Here is a 14891-nt window from a genome sequence, read left to right on the forward strand (position 1 = left end):
CTGAAGCTGAACTACTAGAGGGTTGGAACGATCAGAACGTGATCAATGTTAAGAGAATTAAAATAAGACGTGACGGAAAAGAAATCAATACCATGCATCTAATACTTACATTTGGCTCAAGCAACCTACCCGACGCTATCGAGACAGGGTATGTGAAAATCCGAGTGAGACCGTACATTCCAAATCCCCTACGATGCTTTAAGTGCCAGCGATTCGGCCACAGCTCACAGAACTGCCGAGGCCGCCAGACATGTGCAAAATGTAGTTCCCGTGACCATGCCTCTGAAACGTGCGAAAACGCTCCACACTGCGTGAACTGTGATGGCGAGCATGCCGCATACTCGCGGTCATGCCCGTCTTGGAAGAAAGAAAAAGAAATAATCACTATCAAAGTAAAAGAAAACATATCATTCAAAGAGGCACGCACGCGGGTTGCATACCTTCCTAAGGCTAGTTTTGCCGAAGTGGCGCGTCAGGGAGCAGCGCCACAACGGTCTCCGGCGGCTGTCCGACCCACACCGAGTGAGGCGGCAGTGACGCCATCCGCCCCCCCGGCGGCCGCAGCTGACGCTGCTACGCCAACACAGCAGTCGGGGCCATCGACCTCGAAGGTGGGCGCAGCCGAGGCTGTCCCAACCTCCCCGGCCCCTTCCAGCGCTGGCAACAGCCGGCGCAGCCAAATCCCTCAGGGAGCCCCATCGACCTCCGGGCTGGTGGGCGCAGGGGTCTTGCCCTCCAAGGTGGGACCCTCGCTGGTAACTTCTCGCTCGCAAGAGCACGTGTCCGGCGCCTCACTAGAGGCAATAGACACTACACCTACCCTCAAGGCGCAACAAGCGCCTAAGGAGCGGCGAGGCTCCCTCGAGCGCTTCAGAAAAAGCAAAACCCCGGTTACAGGGCCTCGAAAGAGCTCTGTAATCTAAGGCATAACTTCTATTTCCGTACACACAGCACCAAATTAACTTCATTATGGACACGCTAATTATGCAGTGGAACGTCAGAGGTCTCCTCAGAAACCTTGATGATGTTCAAGAACTTCTCTACGAACTCAGTCCAAAAGTGCTGTGTGTACAGGAAACCCATCTTAAATCTAAACACACTAACTTTCTTCGTCATTATGTTATTTTTCGTAAAGATCGTGATGATGTCATCGCATCATCTGGCGGTGTAGCCATTATAATCGACAAAGGTATAGCGTGCCAACATCTACAACTACAAACGCCCCTAGAGGCAGTGGCCGTTCGAGCCATACTTCTAAACAAACTTATTACCGTCTGCTCTCTGTATATACCTCCGCATTATCAGCTCCATAAACATGAATTCCATAAATTAATAGAGCAATTACCCCAACCCTATTTGATTCTAGGAGATTTAAATGCACACAGCAACCTATGGGGCGACTCTCATTGCGATGTGCGAGGTCGACTGATTGAACAGTTTCTCTTTTCATCTGGTGCATGCCTTTTGAATAGTAAGGCACCTACATATTATAATACTGCATATAAAACCTATTCCTCTATAGACCTCAGTATTGCATCTCCCACCCTTTTGCCTGATCTTAAATGGAATGTTATTGGAAATCCATACGGTAGCGACCATTTCCCGATAATTCTGTCTACACCGAAGATGAATGAATGTCCCCCACAGTTTCCTCGGTGGAAAACTGATTCAGCCGACTGGGAACAGCTCTCAAAAATTACTCTCATATCGTGGACTGACATCTGTGCTCTAAGCCTAGAAGCTGCGGTTCGATACTTCACCTTTTTTCTGATTGATGCCGCAACCAAATGTATCCCAGAAACAAAGGGATCATCTAACAAGCGCCGTGTTCCGTGGTGGAACGAGGAGTGTCGTAACGCGCGTAAAAAGCAGAACAAAGCATGGGGGTTGCTCCGCGATTCTCCAACTGCAGAAAACCTTGTTAATTTCAAGCATGTCAAATCTCAGGGAAGGAGAACGCGCCGACAAGCTAGAAGAGAGAGTTGGCAAAAATATATATCAGGAATTAACTCTTACACGGATGAGACAAAAGTCTGGAATAGAGTGCACAGAATCAAAGGCCGACAACCTTACTCGCTACCCTTAGTAAATACACTGGGAGATAGTATGGAAGACCAGGCGAACTATCTAGGCGCACATTTTGAACGCATATCCAGTTCGTCACACTATTCTGACACATTTCAAAGACATAAAACACGAATAGAACGGCAGCCATTAGTACGAAAAACTGCAAAATGTGAGGTATATAATAGACCATTTGGCATAGCAGAACTTCAAGCAGCACTAAACGGCTGCAACAAATCTGCCCCAGGCTCTGAACGCATAATATATAAAATGTTGAAACACTTGCCATCTGAAACACTAAAAACTCTTCTTTTTCTTTACAATGGTATATGGTCTTCTGGCCAGATTCCCTCTGTCTGGAAAGAGGCCATTGTAATTCCCATTTTGAAACAGGGTAAGGACCCTTCCTTGGCAAACAGTTATAGACCGATAGCGTTGACAAGCTGCCTATGCAAACTCTTTGAAAAGATGGTGAATAAACGCTTGCTCCACTATCTTGAAACCAACAAAATATTAGACCCATACCAATGCGGTTTCAGGGAAGGCAGGTCGACGACAGACCAGCTTGTCCGCATGGAAATGTACATCCGTGAAGCCTTTATCCACAAACAGCTTGCCGTTTCTGTGTTCCTTGATATGGAAAAGGCGTATGACACCACGTGGCGCTTTGGGATCCTTCGGGATCTTTCTGGAATGGGTATACGTGGCAACCTGCTGACCATTATTGAAAGCTACCTGTCTGACAGAACGTTTCGTGTTAGAGTTGGCAATGTGGAGTCACGATCATTCGTACAGGAGACAGGTGTACCGCAGGGTGGATTGCTGAGCTGTACACTCTTTATTGTGAAAATGAACTCCTTACACACCGTCATACCTCGCACACTCTTTTACTCGGTTTATGTAGACGATGTACAGATAGCTTTTAGATCGTGCAATCTTAGCATCTGCGAGAGACAGCTACAGCTCGGCCTAAACAAACTCTTAAAGTGTTCAGAAGAAAATGGTTTTAAATTTAACCCTCAAAAAAGCACATGTGTTCTCTCCTCAAACAAGAGAGGCATATCACCAGGACCCACTATTCACCTTAATGGACAACGACTGTCGGTCAGCCTTGAACACAAATTTTTAGGTATTATCTTGGACTCAAAACTTAATTTTATTCCACATTTGAAATATCTCAAAGCGAAGTGCCTGAAGACAATGAACCTGCTGAAGCTACTTTCTCGAACAAACTGGGGCAGTGACAGGAGGTGTTTGCTTAGCCTATATAGGAGCCTTGTACGATCACGCCTCGACTATGGAGCCGTGGTGTACCAATCCGCATCGGATAGTGCTCTCAGAATCCTCGACCCAGTCCACAATCTAGGCGTACGGCTGGCAACAGGCGCATTTAGGACAAGCCCTGTGGAAAGTCTGTATGTGGAGGCGAACGAATGCTCGTTACATCTGCGCAGAACGTATCTAAGCTTCTCCTACTTTTTAAAATGTAAATCGAATAACGAACATCCGTGTTACTCAACTGTCCTTGACTTGTCTTCTGCAAGACTTCACCATAACCGCCCATCTGTTCGAGCTCCTCTGGCTGTGCGCTTGGAACAACTAGCTCATGAAACTGGTATTCAACATCGAAAAACAGTCCTAATGACTCCCACTAACATTGCACCACCTTGGGAATGGCAGAATATCCAGTGTGATATGTCTTTCGTCGCATTAAGAAAACATGCGCCTGAGGTACACATACATTCACACTTCCTCGAACTCCAGGCTAAGTACTCCTGCGCGGAGTTTTATACAGACGCTTCAAAGTCAACTTATGGTGTAGCTTATGCAGCTCTCGGACCGTCATTCTCAACGTCCGGTGCATTAAATCCAAACACCAGCATTTTCACAGCGGAGGCATACGCGATCCTCTCTGCTGTGAAACATATAAAACAAACAGGTATAATAAAGGCTGTCATATTCACAGATTCATTAAGCGTTGTTAATGGCATATCAAGTCTGCGAAAACACAAAAACCCTATCCTTAATGAAGTCTACAACCTTCCATGCTCAGCATACATGTGGAACCAAATAATTGTTCTTTGTTGGGTGCCTGGCCATAGAGGCATAGAGGGCAACGCAGCTGCTGACGAAAGGGCTACATCTGTAGCTTTTTGTAACGCAAACTTCAATATACCTGTACCCTACACAGACCTTAAGCCTTTTTTACAATATAAACTACGGAAATATTGGCAAAGGCAATGGGACACTCAGGTATCCAACAAACTGCATTTAATCAAACCAAAGATAGGGAACTGGATTTCTGAGAAAACAACAAGATATCAGGAAGTACTGCTCTGTAGATTAAGAATTGGGCATACCTATAGCACTCACTCGTACATTCTAACTGGAACTAACCCACCAACATGCGCTAGGTGTGGCAGTAGACTTGCAGTCCTTCATGTTCTCGTTCAGTGCCCATTATTAGAAAGGGAGAGAAAAAAGTTCTTCCCATTCTTATACCGTCATAATGTGCCTTTACACCCAGTCTTCTTTTTAGGCAATGACCCTCTATTTAATTTTAAATTAGTACTGAACTTCTTAGAAGAAACAAATACAATAGACATTATTTGGCCAGGCTATTTGTAGCACAGCCTCTGCCTAGAGGCTGTAGCTGCAATGGAATCACTCACAAAGCACATGCCTCGCAGCCCTTGCGCTGAAGGGCTCCGCAGAGGCACTGGTGCTGCTATAAATTAACACGTTTTAGTATCTACTCATTCACAACGTACTTTTACAACCATAGAGCTCACTTTTCATTGGCATTATTTTAATAGATACAGATTTTACTCCATCTATAGCGAATATTTTAGGCCAATATACAGCCACTCGTTTCACGCCACATTCAACGATACTCATTGCCATTTATAATCAAATGTCATGGCGCTCTTTGGCCATTTCTGGCCCTTGCGCCAAGAAACAATATCCATCAATCAATCCCCAATTCTTCCCAATCCAGATCTCTGAATACCTCCTGTAAGCACGCTGTGAATAGCATCGGAGAGATCGTATCTCCCTGCCTGACGCCTTTCTTTATTGGCCCCGCAGGGGCGTCTGCGTCAGCAGGCGTTTGGTGTGTTGCGACACCACGTACCAGAGCACATGGGGTTTGGACCCTCCCGCGTGTAGCCGTGCGCGGCTTAGCCGTGTCCGGGGAAAAGGGGATCCTGAGGGTTGAGCCAATGCCGGGTATTTGGACCTTTACGGCCCCTCGGCGGCGGCAACACACCCCTTTGGCCTCGGCTTCACGTAGACGGCACCCCCGGACTGACCCACCCGGGGGAAATCCGCAGTCGCCTTTTCCTGTCTCTCTCTACTCAAATCTTTGTCTTTCTCTTTCACTTTTGACCTTTCCTGTCTCCTATTTACTTCATTTCATTTCCAAGTTTCCGGGCGGCTAGGGTTAACCATGTGGGCGTGGCCTTCCTTGGTCATGGTTATATGGTTATAGCAGTTATTATGGCTAGTGGTTTTAAAGCACTCCCGTGTTGGGCTCCATGGTTTGCGGCCAGCTTAGCTGCGGAACTTATATGTAATTTCATGGACAGGACCCCATCTTCAACAAAACCTGATTTGAGGCCGAAAAGGCACCGGACCGAGGTAATGAATTTCAATAAACCTAGTGATTGCTTCACAAAATTTTTTGTCATCACGTCTGAAACTGAACAAAAAATTCAAGACATGTCCCCCTTCCTCATCGCCAAAGCAATTAACGAGTGTATTGGTGAGACCTACAAAGCCAAAAAAATGAATTCTGGAGACCTCTTGCTCGAAGTTATGACGGCTGAGCATAGCAGGCAGATTAAGAAACTTGAGAAGATCGGTGAGAACAGTGTGTCTGTCTCACCACATCGGACACTGAACTACGCGAAGGGTGTGATTTCAGATACAGAACTCCTTAAGTGCACAGACGAGGAAATCGAAGAAGCCTTGAGAGATCAGGGTGTTCTATGTGCAAGACGAATTAAATTTAGAAAAAATAACATTGAAACTCCGACCAAACACATTGTGCTGACCTTCAACTCCTTAACACTTCCAAGTGCCGTTAAGGCTGCTTACCTGTACCTTAGAGTAAGGGCATATTTGCCCAATCCCCGCCGTTGCTTTCGGTGTCAGAAATATGGGCGCGGCTCCCAGTCATGTCGCGGAAGAGCAACCTGTGCTAAATGCGGTCAACCAGACCACGGTGATGAAACGTGCACAAACGAGCTGTGCTGCGCAAATTGCGCGGGTCAGCACGCGGCATTTTCCAGATCTTGTCCTCAGTGGAAAAAAGAAAAAGAAGTGATTGCATTGAAGGTACGGGAGAACGTATCATACATTGAAGCCAAAAAGAGAGTCGCGTTTGCCGATAGAGGTACTTACGCACAGGCTGTGCACAGAGGGCGTGCGCCGCCGATGGTGTCAATTGGAACCCAGGTGGAGCTGCTGGACAAGGTTTCAGCTCTCCGGCCCTCCTCACCCAGTGAAATAACAGACGCTCGTCGCAACCCTCTCCCAAGAGGCCCAGAGGCTTCTGCTGAGGCTGACGGCAGTCAGCACGTGGTAGAGGCCACGAAGGTCTCAACGCCGGTGCTGAAGGACCGCTTTCTTTCCAAGAAGACGGCACCTTCTCCAAGCACCATCAACGATGAACGCCCAAAGGGCGATGATATGATGGAAGTGTGTCCGCCGGACACGAATCAAACAAAAGAGCCTACATCCGGTAGGCAAACCAAAAAGACGGGTATTCCCCCTGGAAAACACAAAGGGGGTAGACTTCCGGTCATTCCTCCTGCCAAGGAGAAGTGACCTACAAAGCATTTTAGCAAGTTTCTTGCTCATTCACATAAGTCATCTTTGTGACCTCTTACATAGAATCTCTTCGTGAAGTACTTGATAATCCACAACATCAAATATGGCTACTATTGTGCAGTGGAACTGCCGTGGTTTAAGAACCAATATTGATGACATTTACGATCTTTTCGAGGATGCTGAGGCTTCTGTTATGTGTTTGCAAGAAACTCATTTGAAAGGTTGCCATAAACAACCTCTGCGTCGATATAGCATCTTTCGCAAAGATAGGGAACAGGCGTCAGTCGCATCTGGAGGAGTCGCTATAGTGGTCGCTCAAGGAGTCCCAGTACGCGAAGTCAAGCTTCACACCAACTTAGAAGGTGTTGCAGTAAAGGTTCAGATAGGGAAAACAATAACAGTATGCTCCCTGTACTTACCACCAGGTAAGAATATCACAATAAATGAATTAGAAAATCTCGTGAAATAACTTCCAGAACCTTTCCTTTTATTGGGTGATTTTAATGCTCATAATAACATCTGGGGCAGTAACCACACTGACGCAAGGGGGAAAATGGTAGAAGAATTTTTAGACAACTGCAATCTGTACCTTTTTAATGATGGAAAGCCAACATATTTTATTGCTAAATCACAATCTACTTCAAGCATTGACCTCTCCTGTGGCACGCCGTCACTTGCTGGATTTTTTATTTGGGACGTGAGGGAAAACCCACGTGGCAGCGACCACTACCCTATAATACTCAAGCCGATCGACGCGCCTCCAACAATGCCAGTACGAAGACAGAGATGGTAGCTGGGTAAAGCAGACTGGTCAGTTTTTTTGGAAAGCTCCGAAATAAGGATTGATGATGTCATCGCACTCAATATTGACGACTTATGTGATGCGATAACGAAACAAATTTTAGATGCAGCTGAAAACTCCATACCACTTTCACAAGGGAAACTGCCACGTACACCAAAACCGTGGTGGAATGAAGCATGTGATAAAGCTCGTAGGAAACAAAACTGTGCATGGTCTCGACTTAACAGGTACCCAAATTTCGAAAATTTATTGTTTTTTAAACAAAAGCGCAGTGAGGCTAGAAGAGAAAGACGGATAGCAAAACGAACATCATGGGTGAAATATGTGAGCTCTATAAACAGTCAAACAACAAGTAAATTAGTCTGGGAGAAAGTGAGAAAAATAGACGGTGTTCATACAGAATACACACTCCCTATATTCGACGAGGAAACGGATCCTAAAGGGCAAGCAAATATACTTGGCGAGCACTTTGCTGGAATTTCGAGTTACGCTCACTACACGCCCGAGTTTCTTAAGATAAAGGCCACGGCAGAAAAGAAAGATCTTCGGATATCACTGAATAGTACTGAGCCATATAACTGTCCTTTTACAAAAACTGAACTCTTCGATGCAATATATTTAGGGAAGAGCCATTCAGCAGGCCCGGACAACGTACACTACGAAATGCTGCGACACTTACACATGAACACGTACGACACAATCCTTCACCTCTTCAACAGGTTGTGGGCAGAAGGCTATTTTCCAAAAGCATGGAAGAAAGCGATAGTTCTACCACTTCTAAAACCTGGAAAGGCACGCTCTGATCCTAACAGTTATCGCTCCATTGCCTTAACCAGTTGTTTAGGAAAAACATTCGAAAGAATGGTTAACAAACGGCTTGTACACCTTTTGGAAAGTAACGGGTTACTTGATCAGTACCAGTGTGGCTTTAGAGCCAATCGCAGCACAATCGACCAATTAGTCCGGTTATAAACAAAAATCCGTGAATCTTTCGTCCAAAGGCAGCATTGCGTCTCCGTTTTCTTTGACCTATCAAAAGCGTATGATACGACGTGGAGACATGGCATTTTAATGGACTTGCACAGGCACGGAATAAAAGGGCACATGCTTTGTATAATCAAAAGCTATCTGGAGGACCGAACTTTTCAGGTGATGTTTGGACCAACTTTCTCCAACTGTTTTATACAGAAGAATGGAGTGCCGCAAGGTGGAGTATTGAGCGTTACACTATTTCTAGTGAAGCTCAATTCGATAACTACAGTTATTCCTTCTTCCTTAATGTATTCTTTATATGTCGATGACATTCAACTTTGTTTCTCCTCTTGTAATATGGCTACTTGCGAACGCCAACTCCAGTTGGGTGTAAACTCTATAGTGCGATGGGCAAACGAAAATGGTTTTAAATTTTGCGCAGAAAAAACAATATGCGTACCTTTCAGTCAATACCGAAGGCTCACACCGGACCCAACATTACATATTAAAGGACAGCAAATCACAGTAAAGAACGAACACAAATTTCTTGGTATGATCGTTGACAAAAAACTCAACTTCAAAGCGCACATCGCTTATGCAAAACAGAAATCTCTGAAATCCATAAATTTAATAAAGCTCCTATCACGCCGATCATGGGGTTCAGATAGAATATGTCTGCTTCGCATATACAATGCAGTTGTCCGATCACAATTAGACTACGGATGTTTTGTGTACGGCTCAGCTCGAAAGTCAGCATTAGAGGTTCTTGATCCGGTGCATCACCTCGGACTACGTCTGTGCTCCGGCGCGTTTCGTACGTCTCCCGTACAAAGCTTGTATGCAGAAACCAACCAGCTGTCTTTGGAACACAGAAGACTATTTCTTGGAAACATGTACATAATGAGAGTACTGTCCTGTTCAACGCATCCTTGTAGACGACTATTTACAAGGCCGCGCTTTGAAATACATTTTAGCAACAAACCGGCAATCATTCCTTCCTTTTTCATCAGGTACCAAAAGCTGAATGCGGACCTATGTTTCGACGTAAGAAATAAATTCTTGCAAGGTGAACCTTCTTTTGCTCCTTGGGAGATGAAACATGCGCAATGCGACTTTAGGTTAACAAAAAACAGAAAACAATTTTCACCAAGAGAGGCGTTACTAAGCGAATATTTAGAAATAGAATCAGAATATAATTTCTGCGTGAAATACTTTACGGATGGATCAAAAAGCAATGGCAATGTAGGCGCTGCAGTGACATCAAATCAATTTGAAAAACAAATGAGACTTCCAAGTCAGGCTGCTGTCTTTACTGCAGAACTTCATGCCATTTCGTTAGCTCTTGAAGACATCCTGAAAAGAGGAAATAACCAATCTGTTATATTTAGCGACTCCTTGAGCTCTCTTCAAGCTCTCGCATCTAAGTTACCATCTATAAATAATCTACTGAAGAAAATAAAAAAACAATTCACAACATGTCACAAGAGAGCGTTAAATGTCATTTTCAGCTGGATTCCTAGTCATGTAGGAATTCCCGGTAATGAAAGAGCAGATTTTATGGCAGTCAGTACCAAAGATTTGGAGCTATATGATGTTGGCCTAGCTTGGCAAGATTATAAAGCCACTTTAAAAATAGCAGTTAAGAAACACCGGCAGAAAGTGTGGGATCAAGAAAAACTCAACAAGCTTCATTGCATAAAACCTATTCTACGAGAATGGCAGAGTTGTCGCCACAGACAAACATTTTACGAGGTTATTTTATGTCGCTTAAGAATTGGTCACACAAGGCTGACACATAGTTACTTAATTAATAACAAACCACAACCAACATGCCAACACTGCGGTGAAATTTTAACCGTGCTACATATTTTAATAACATGTCCTGGTTTAGAAAAATGGAGGCAAAGATATTTTAAGATTTTTTACGAAAAAAGAATCCCTATCCATCCTATGTTGTTATTGAGCGATGAACCACTGGTCCCATATGAAGGTACTTTTCACTTTTTAAAAGCCACAGGAATCCTACAAGAACTGTAGCACATTTCATGTTTTATATTTTTACTTGGCCATTTACACCATTTTACAGCATTTAAACAAATAAGCTAATACGACAATCATGTTCTTGGCGCATTATAGTCTGCACGGCTGCTGCGCCATAAAAATTCCAAATCATCATCATCAACTTTCTTTATTGGGATTTTGTTGCTTTCTTTATGAAGGACCTTATGGAGGTAACAAAATGTTACCAAAGTCCAAAGAATTTTCATCCGCAGGAACGACCAAGAAATCCCCACAAGACATGTAATACTCACCTTCGGAACAAGTGTAATGCCTACCTCCCTGGATGCAGGTTATGTAAAGGTAAATGTTAGACCATATATCCCGAACCCTAGACGATGTATCAAATGCCAAAGGTTTGGACATACTTCGCATGCATGTCGAGGACGAACTACTTGTGCTAAGTGCAGCTCCAACGATCATCAAACTGACAATTGCACCTCTTCCCCACTTTGTGTTAACTGCAAGGGAGATCACCCAGCTTACTCGCGGTCCTGCCCTTGCTGGAAAAAAGAAAAAGAAGTAATTGCTCTAACTTTCAAAGAAAAAATTTCGTTCTATGAAGCCAGAAAGCGGCTATCGTACCTTCCGCGAAGAAGTTACGCCGATGTGACGCAGATGGGGGCAGCGTCACAGAGGTCTGAGGAGTCCTCCGAGCCCACGCGCAGTGGTGCCGCAGTGACTCCTCCCGCCCCCGTGATGGAAGTAGCCGACGCTGCTCCATCCTCTTCCAAGGCGCTGCAAACACCAGTCCCGAGACACGTGTCTCGGCGCCAAACTCTCGGTCCTCCAGCGCCTCAGAGAGAGCGATGGAGGTCCAAACAAAATCCCCGGTGTCATCGACACCGAAGGACAAGCGCTCTCTCAAGCGTTCCTGCGTTCAAGCGTTCCTCAAGTGTACCTGCGTTCTTCAGATCCATGTCACCTAACATATTTCTTATCTTCCACTCACTCGTTAATATCATTTATTATCCTTCAATTTTATAATGGCTTTTATGATCCATTGGAATTGTGGAGGTCTCTTACATAACTTAGGTGACATAAAATACTTTTCATTTAATTTCTCTCCCGTAGCATTATGCTTACAGGAAACAAACCTAGGTGAAAAGCACAAAAACATTTTAAAAGGCTTCACTGTTGTACGGCGCGATCGTACTCAGGCGAACTGGCTTTCGGGTGGCGTAGCTATAGTTCTACAGAGCAGCATTGCAGCTAGAGAAGTTGCCATTAATACTCAGAAGCCGTTGCTGTCACCGTTATAGCACATAAAACCATTACCATTTGTTCAATGTACATTCCGCCCCATTCACATTTTACTGTAAGAGATTTGGAGTTAGTTTTAAATCAGCGACCTAAACCTTTTTTTAATAGCAGGTGATTTTAACGCTCATAACATATTATGGGGTAGCAAAACAATTGACACCAGGGGACAAACACTTGAAGATTTTATCCTGACTAACGAAATATGCCTTTTAAACACTGGTGCACCAACCTACTGCTCCCCAAGCACAGGAAATATGATTTGTCTAGATCTGGCGCTGTGCACTCCATCTCTGTTGACAGATCTTAAATGGAGTGTTATTAACAATCCTTGTGGTAGTGATCGTATGCCCGGCATTATTAAAAACACATCTCCTTTCCCTACAGTACCATTAAGACCACCACTTTGGAAAATCCATCTAGCAGGCTGGCCTCTGTTCAGCGTGAAGGCCAGTCTTGATCACATATCAGATGATCAAACAATAGACGAAATGAATGAAAAGATTATTGCCTCCATACTTGCTGCAGCAGAACAGACGATCCCGCAATCCTCCGACTTCTTGAGGAAAAAACTAAAGCCCTGGCGGACGAATGAATGTACTCAAACTAAAAAAGCACAAAACAAAGCGTGGGGTATCTTTCGGCGATATCCAACACAAGATAACCTCCTGTATTTCAATAAAGCAAAGGCGAAAGCCAGGTACACGCGTAGGCAAGCCGAAAGACAATCTTGGCAAACATATGTATCCTTCATCAATAGCTCAATAACATCCAAAAGAATGTGGGATCAGCTTCGTAAGTTTAGAAGCGAGTACGCTCCTTATACGATCGCCATACTTTCACCTCCAGGTACACAAACGAATTTAAAAGAACAAGCAGACATATTAGGGCAGCATTTCCATAACATATCAAGCTCACTACACTACTCCACTGAATTTCAAAAGTATAAACAATCAGCAGAAAAACAAGAGCTTCCGAAAACAGGAAGTTCCGAGAAACCATATAATGCCCCCTTAACACTTCGTGAAATCAACAGAGTACTCACTACTGGCAAAAAACAGCGCCAGGTCCGGACAGAATACATTACACAATGCTCGTACACCTTTCTTCAAAAGCAGTTAAGACATTGCTCCGCTTTTTTAACATAATCTGGGAAACAGGAAAAATGCCAAATGAGTGGAAAAAAGCCATTATAATCCCTTTCTTGAAAGCTGGGAAACATCCTACAACAGCTACCAGCTACCGACCTATAGCACTCACAAGCTGTCTTGCCAAGTCCTATGAATCCATTGTAAACATCAGATTGGCATACGTCCTCGAAACTGAGAACCTGCTCGATAATCATCAGTGTGGGTACAAGAAAGGCTGGGTACAAGAAAGGCTGCTCTACATTAGATCATCTAGTTCGGTTAGAACACGAGATACGTGCGGCCTTTCTACACAAACAATACTGTCTCACTGTTTTCTTTGATTTAGAAAAGGCGTGCGACACAACATGGAGGTATGGTATTTTAAGGAATTTAGCGGATTTGGGGATCCGCGGTAGAATGCCTAAATGTCTTGCTGATTTCATGTCCGATCGAAAATTTCAAGTGCATTTAGGAACGGTGCTGTCCCGCGTATTTATTCAAGAAAACGGTGTACCTCAGGGATGCGTATTAAGCGCAACATTGTTTTGTCGTGAAAATGAACTCGCTCAATAATGCAATTCCATCCTCCGTAATGCATTCCTTATATGTGGATGATCTACAAATTGCGTGTCGTGCATCGAACATGGCAACCTGCGAACGACAAATTCAAATTACATTAAACAAACTAACGCAATGGGCATCTGAAAACGGCTTTCGCTTCTCACGTGAAAAAACTATCAGTGTTGCTTTACACAAAAAAGAGGCCTACAACCAGATCCCATCCTTATACTACACGATGGCACACTACCCGTAAACAAGAACACAAGTTTCTGGGTGTTCTGTTTGATAAAAAGTTGAACTTTATCGCACACATCAATGATGATGATGATGTGTGGTGTTTTATGGCGCAAGGGTCAGGTTTGGCCAAAGAGCGCCATGACAAGTGGTAATGTTGACGATGTATTTCGGATGGCGTGCACAATGAATTCCTCATGGTAGATGTCACATGGCTGTAAAAGGGCCTAAAATCTGTAGCTGTAAGTGGCGGAGAATATATAGTTGCTAAAATAATGACGGTGACTAGGCAGTGATGTGGGCTATGGCAATGAGCTATCGTTAAAACATTATGCAATAAAACGACACTGACACCAGAGTTTCAAAAGAGCCCTTGATTGCAGGGATGTTAGTCACGTGCTAAATATTGCCTGGCCAAATGATTTTCAGAATGTCGGTTTCGGCTAAAATATCTAAGACTGTTTGCAGTCTAAAAAGCGATTCGTCACTAAGAAAAAATGCAGGATGGAGAGGTATATTTTCCCGATATGCAGAAGGGAAATACTTTTTCCTCTCCGTTTCTATTGCAGGGCATTGCATAAGAACATGGAGGACTGTGAGGCCTACTACAAGTAGGAGGATCCCCGCCAGTCAAGAGGTAGGAGTGAGTACTGTAAGTGTGTCCTATCCTTAATCGGCAAAGAAGTACTTCCTTGTACCGTGCTGTTTTGTCATTTATCCAATTCCGCAACCTTGGTTTTCTTATATGTAACTTATTCAATGTTTGTGTATCCCACTCTGCTTGCCAATGTTTCCTCAATTTACGGCGCATAAGGGCTTTAGGTCTGTGGCAGGAATGGGGATATTTCCATCTCTGTCCCTAAAACTCACTGACGGAGCGTTTTCGTCAGCAGCTACGTTGCCTTTTATACCTTTATGGCCAGGTACCCAGCATAGAATAATCGTTTGGTTGCAGATATATGCGGAGCACAACAAAC

The 14891-nt window shown here is 44.2% G+C and overlaps 1 long non-coding RNA gene across 1 annotated transcript; it reads left to right on the forward strand.

The window, feature by feature from the left end:
• The first annotated feature begins 6314 nt into the window (after nucleotides 1–6314).
• On the forward strand, nucleotides 6315–10955 carry LOC142557971 (uncharacterized). The gene is made up of 3 exons (XR_012822907.1): nucleotides 6315–7926; nucleotides 9682–9737; nucleotides 10945–10955. It is a non-coding gene; the product is annotated as an uncharacterized LOC142557971 (long non-coding RNA).
• The last annotated feature ends 3936 nt before the right edge of the window (nucleotides 10956–14891 follow it).

Source organism: Dermacentor variabilis, chromosome 9 (assembly GCF_050947875.1).
Source record: "Dermacentor variabilis isolate Ectoservices chromosome 9, ASM5094787v1, whole genome shotgun sequence".
Lineage (NCBI taxonomy): Eukaryota > Metazoa > Arthropoda > Arachnida > Ixodida > Ixodidae > Dermacentor > Dermacentor variabilis.